The sequence below is a fragment of the Phascolarctos cinereus genome, unplaced genomic scaffold, assembly GCF_003287225.1.
Source record: "Phascolarctos cinereus isolate Bilbo 61053 unplaced genomic scaffold, phaCin_HiC Scaffold_4;HRSCAF=312, whole genome shotgun sequence".
In the NCBI taxonomy this organism is placed as follows: domain Eukaryota; kingdom Metazoa; phylum Chordata; class Mammalia; order Diprotodontia; family Phascolarctidae; genus Phascolarctos; species Phascolarctos cinereus.
This window is the reverse complement of record NW_027555847.1, coordinates 656188541-656194540: the sequence shown is the minus strand read 5'-3', so window position 1 is coordinate 656194540 and position 6000 is coordinate 656188541. Positions and strand designations below refer to the sequence as shown.

The window sequence follows — 6000 nt, the reverse complement described above, 5'->3', positions numbered from 1 at the left end:
CCTCTGCCCACCCCAAACGTATGGAACTCTATGAAGAATAGTTAGCAAATTTCATGCCTTTCTTTGGGAGTAAGCATATAGGAGGGGAAAATGAGATTTTTAGTAATTTTTTAAAAAAATTAAGTAACTTTAAAAATTATATCCTTTGTTTTTACAATATCTTCATTTCTTCCAGTATTCCTCCCTCTCACAGAAAGCCATATCATATAACAACTAATATCTATTAAAGAAAAAGAAATATAGGAAGAGGGAAAAAATAGCAAAAGTTATCAATTTATCAAAAACAATCTGAAAATACATGTGCTGTCCCACAATTGTGGAACTCTCACCTATACAAAGGAATGGAAGGATGTGTCTTCTCACATCTCTTTTTTGGTGCCTTTCGTTTTTTTTTTTGTGCTAATTCTGCAACATTAACTTAAATTTTTTTTAAAATTTTTCAGGAGTCAGGGATAGAAGGACAGAGAGGAGGGGAAGAAGGGTGGATGGATGGGTAGGGGGCTGAGGAGGATGAAGATGAAAGGAGAGAGAAGGGAAGAAGGGAAGAGGGGAAGAAGGGAAGAGGGAAGGGCTGATGTGAAACTAAGGGGCCAGAGAAGGGTCCCTCTTTTGGTGGGATTGGGCAGGCTGGGGAGGCCGAGTCTCAACTGTGGCCGGGCTGCTCCCTGGTCTTCCTCTTGAATGGGCACAAGACCTCCCCACAACAGAAGCCAGATCAGAATCGCCCCCTCAGGGCCCAGCCCCGGAGTTCACCCCATCCGTTGGCGTTCATAGCCTGTGGAAGCCTAGCTGTCTCTGGCCGTGCTACTGCCCACAGAAGCGCACGCCTTGTTAGGGAGGATGCACAGGGCAGCCTCCCCTCTAGAAGTGGGCGGAGAGGCTGCGCTAAGTTCTGGGTCTAGAGGACCCAAAGGGCTGGAGGTGGAGAGGCTAAGAGAAAAGGAGGGAGACGCAAAGTTCGGAAGGAAGGGGGCAGAGGGTGGGGGGAGGAGTGGAGGGGCGGTGGCTAGATCTAAGGAGAGGAGAGTAGGCGTGGTTAACTGGAGGGGCTGGGGCAGGGACCTGCTCTCACTTCTATGCAAGTTCTGGAGTACCTTTTGTCCCCACCTTCCACTATCATTTTGGGTTTCTGGGTCCCTGCAGCTAAGCTGCCTTTGATGGTAATCTGGCAGCAGAGCCCTTTCCTCCTAAAGAGCGATCCCTAAACAAGAGCCTCCAGGTCTGGACACGATCGCCTTTCAGTGTTTCTGAGGATACAGCCTTGACCGGTCCATCCCTTCTGTGGACTCATTCCCTCCAGAAGCCCACAGACCCAGAGACAGGCATCCTGAAATCACCCAAGGTAAGTGCTAAGTCCTGTTCCTTGCCACCCCCTCCCCCCACCGCACTCAGCACACACACTTTTCCATGTTAGAGCTCATACTAATTTGTCCACCCCTTCCCCAGCTGACACTGCCTCCCTAGAACTCAAAGGAATGTGTCCCACCTTTCAGAGGTCACTTGGGTATGTGCCTCCCCCACTGCTCTGTATCTCCCTTGGGCATATGTAACAGCTTGCCACTCCCAGTTCACAAGTATGGCTCTCCAGGGGTCCCATAGGTCAGCCCTACCTCTGCAACAGCTCCTGTAGGTGTACTGTTGATTGGTAGGCATGTAAAGGGTCTTCTCCATGTGGGGGTTCAGGGGTGTCTTGCCAGAATAAAGCCAAGGAATACTTCTTGGTCTCAGTGTACCTCCTGAATCTTCCCTTCTTTCAGTCCTTTGAGTCCCAGGGACTGCTGTGTTCTACTTTGTCACCACCCATTCTCTCAATAGGGTCTAATTCCTCTAAGGCCACCTACTGCAGGGAATGCAAGCTATTAGCTTCAATTCTAGTGAACTTCAATCTATCTCTGTTGTCTCCACTCCCACTTGTCTCCCTCTTCTTAAATGCTCTGCAATCCAGTTTCTAATGTCATTCAACTGAAACTGCTCTCTTTAAAGTTACCAATGATCTTTTAACTGATAAATCTAATGACCTTTTCTCTATCCCTCTCCTTTATGTCTTCACAGTCTTTGCCACCATCAATCACTCTCTTCTCCCTAATACTCCATTCTCCACCTGTATGTTAATGCCAGAAACATGTTTAAAACAGAATTCCTTATACTGTCTTCTCCATCTCTCCTGCACTTATCTCTTCTTCCAAATTTCTTATTTCTGTTAAGTGTACAGCTTCCTTCTATTACTCAGGTTTGCAGCCTCATAGTCCTTGAGTCTTTGTTTTCAAAACCTTGCCTTCCACATCCAATCAGTTGCCATTATCTTTTTTTTCCTATTTATATCCCCAGAGGTTGGCACAGTACTTTATGCATAAAGGGGCTTAATAAATGTCTCATTCATTCATTTATTCCTTGATGATTCTACCTTTACAGGACAATTTGAGGAGGGACAGAATATTTTCCACTGGAGGATCAAAAAAATGGCACCTGAAATGGTTCTTGTAGAAAGAGAAGGCTTATAGCCAATGAGGGGAGAATGTTCAAGGTGTAGGGGTACTGCCTGGACAAATACACAGAAGTGAGAGATGGTGTAAAGATTGAGGTGTGCTAATAGCACACTTTGGCTACATGGGTGTGTAAAGGAATGAAAGATGAAATAAGACTAGAATGGAAGGATGGTGCTAGACTGTGGAGGACCTTGAATTCCAGGCAAAGAAATTTGTATTTTAGACAGTAAGTGCCCTGAAAATTTTTTGAACAGAAATGTGATATGATCAGATCTGTGTGTCATTAGTTAGTGAACAAGCATAGTGCCTGTTATAAGCCTGTGCTAAGTACCAAGGATATAGAGAAAGGCAAAAACAATCTCTACACTCAAGGACTCACTTTCTAATGGGGGAGGACAGTATGTAAATATCTAGGGACACACAAAATGTATTGACAGAGTGGATAGAAGGCATTCTTAGAGAGAAGTGGCACAGAAACTAATAGAGTTTGTCAAGATAACTTGCTGGTCATAGCAAACACTCTTTTTCAACAATCCAAAAAGCACCTTTACCCATGGACATCACCAGGTGGTAATATAAAAACCAGATTAATTATATACTTTACAGCCAGAGATGGAAAAGCTTTGTACAACTCTATATAAGATCTGGAACTGACTGTGGTTCAGATCATGAGCTATAAACAAAAAGAAGAGCAAGAAAGCAAAGTGGCTGTCTATTGAGGCTTTACAAATAGCTGATGCACTCCAGGTCTTTGGCCCACAAATAGCCTTCAGGGCATCTTAAAAGTGCTTTGGATTGTTGCTATCAGCACAAAACTGAATTTCATCTGCCTTCTTCCTGAGCCAACAGTCCTGCATCTCTCTAAGTACTTGTACTGTATTTTTGGTGGAATTAAATGCTGCCTTCTTAGAGATGGATGAACTATCTTGCTGGAAAATCCTGTGGAGTTCTCATTTTTCATGTAGCAGCTTCTGAATTTTCCCATCATTTTTCTCAAACCAGTCTTGATGTTTGGGAGTGTTCTGACCCAGATGAGCAAATGCAGTGCAAATCACTGAAAGCCGCATACACCTTTCCTGCTCCACTGTTGCCAACTGTGGGTTGACTCAACTTTCCCTCCAAGTGAGCAACAAACTCAGAGAAGAGCTCTAATGTGTTGACATTAATTCTTCTGGCAGTCATTTCGCCTTGGAGCCACTGCTTTTGTTGAATGTGAATATTCAGCTTGGAGAGGATAAATCTGTGATCAGTTCAGCACTCTGTGCCACACAATGCCTTCATCACTGTCACATCACATCTGTCTCCTCTCCTTACAATCATGTAGACTCTTAAATGCCAATGTTTGCTGTGAAGATGCATCTACAAAGTTTAATTGCATTTAGGTAAATGGAAGACAGTGTTGATGATGAGAAGGTTATGAGATGCACAAATCTTCAGCAGTAAGTGACCATTGCTGTTGCTGTTTCCAACTCTGTTCTTCCTAGGACTCCTTGTTAAGTCTGGTAATCTGAGCCTACACTAACATTAAAGTCATCCAGAATTTTAAGCTTGAACTCTTTTTGGCACATAGATGATAAGGGTCTCCAGGTCTTCATAAAATTTTTTGTTGACCTTATCAGGCTCGTCATGGTGGGAACAGAGGCACTGATGATGGTGGTGTGACATTTGCTGCAAGTGGCAATTGTATTTTCATAAGTCTGTTGTTCACTCCTTTTGGGAGGCATACAAGCTTGCTGACTCGATTAGTTGTGATTGCAAAATCTACACCAGCTTCACAGTGCTCCTCTTCACTACAGCCCAATTGATTATTGATAAAGACATGATCCAAGAGAGATGAGCTAAATGCTTTCATAGTGTTCTCAACAGACAGTCATTAATTCATGCTGAAGTCATTGACTATTTATACCAGGGTGAAGTCAATGCCTCCCTAGCTGAAGTTCCAACTGAAGAAGAGGTTTTGAATGCCATTAGACTCCTTTTGTGTGGCAAAGCACCTGGTGCTAATTGTATTCCAGCTGAGATTTACAAAGTAGGGGATTCATTGCTCACTCAAAAGCTGACTGAAATTTTCTGGGTTATATAGAAAGAGGAGGTTATTCCCCAAAAGTTCAAGGATGCCTCCATTATCCATCTCTCTAAAGGTAAAGGAAATAGATTGTCCTGTGATAATCATAAGAGGGTCTCTCTCTTAGTCATTGCTGGGTCCTCCTTAATAGGCTGATCCTTCACCTGGAAGATGGCCACCTACCAGAGAGCCAGTGTGACTTTAGAAAGGGTTGAGGAATGGTCGACATGGTGTTTGCTGCCTGACAACTCCAGGAGAAATGCCAAGAGCAGAACAGAGGTCTGTAAACAACATTTGTGGATCTGATCAAGGCCTTTGATGCAGTCAGTCATGAGGGCTTATGGAAAATTATGTCAAAATTTAATTGCCCAGAGAAGTTCATTGGCATTGTGCGTCAATTTCATGATGGTGTGCTTGCCTAGGTTCTGGATAATGGACAATGCTCTTATGCTTTCCCAGTCACCAATGGAGTAAAACAAGCCTGTGTGCTTTCTCCCATGCTTTTTAGCATGATGTTTTCAGCCATGTTGTTAAATGCCTTCAATGAGGATGAACATGGCATCAAGGTCAGCTACCACACAAATAGCTAAAGAAAGATGAAAAGCAAAAGGAAAAAGAGAAAGGGAAAGTTACAGACAAATAAGTACAGAATTCCAGAGAATAGCAATGAGAGATAAGGAGGTTTTCTTAAATGAGCAATGCTAAGAAATAGAAGAAAACAACAGAAAAGAATGATGAACAAATCTCTTCGAGAAAGTTAGAGCTACCAAGGAAGTGTTTCATGCAAAAATGGGCATGATAAAAGACAAAAATAGTAGGGACTTAACAAAAGCAGAAGACATTAAGAAGAAGAGGCAAGAATACACAGAAGAACTGGTATGGTTTTTGCTCTAGAGCTTGGAAAATGAAATCAAGTGGGCCTTAAAAAGCCTCGATAACAAGGATAATGGAAGTGACAGAATTCGAGCTGAGCTATTTAAAATCCTAAAAGATAAAGCTGTTAAAGTGCTGTATTCAATATGCTAGCAAATTTGGAACACTTAACAGTAGCCACTGGATTGGAAAAGATCAGATTATGTACCAATCCTAAAGAAAGGCAATGTTGAAGAATGTTCAGATTACCAAAAAATTGTACTCATTTTATGTGCAAGCAATGTTATGCTTAAGATTCTGCAACTGGGCTTCAGCAATGTGTGAACTGAGAATTACAAGAAGAGAAAGCTAGTTTTCAAAGAGGCAGAGGAACAAGAAAACAGATTGCCAACATTCACTGGATTATGAAGAAAGCAAGGGAGTTCCAGAAAACAATCTACTGCTTCACTGACTACACTAAAGCCTTTGATTGTGTGAATCACTACACAGTGTTGCAAGTCATCAAAGAGATGGGAAGTAGCAGATCATTTTACTTGTCACCTGAGGAACATATATGCTGGTCAAGAAGCAACAGTT

General features: G+C 42.6%; 1 protein-coding gene across 2 annotated transcripts in view; it reads left to right on the top strand.

The window, feature by feature from the left end:
• Positions 1-1035: 1035 nt before the first annotated feature.
• LOC110214298 (myelin-oligodendrocyte glycoprotein-like) overlaps positions 1036-6000 on the top strand; it is a 49980-nt gene continuing 45015 nt past the window's right edge. For both annotated transcript variants that reach the window (XM_078153868.1, XM_020995128.2), the window contains exon 1: positions 1036-1342. The gene's annotated coding sequence lies outside the window, so the exon portion shown is untranslated. The remainder of the gene's footprint in view (positions 1343-6000) is intronic.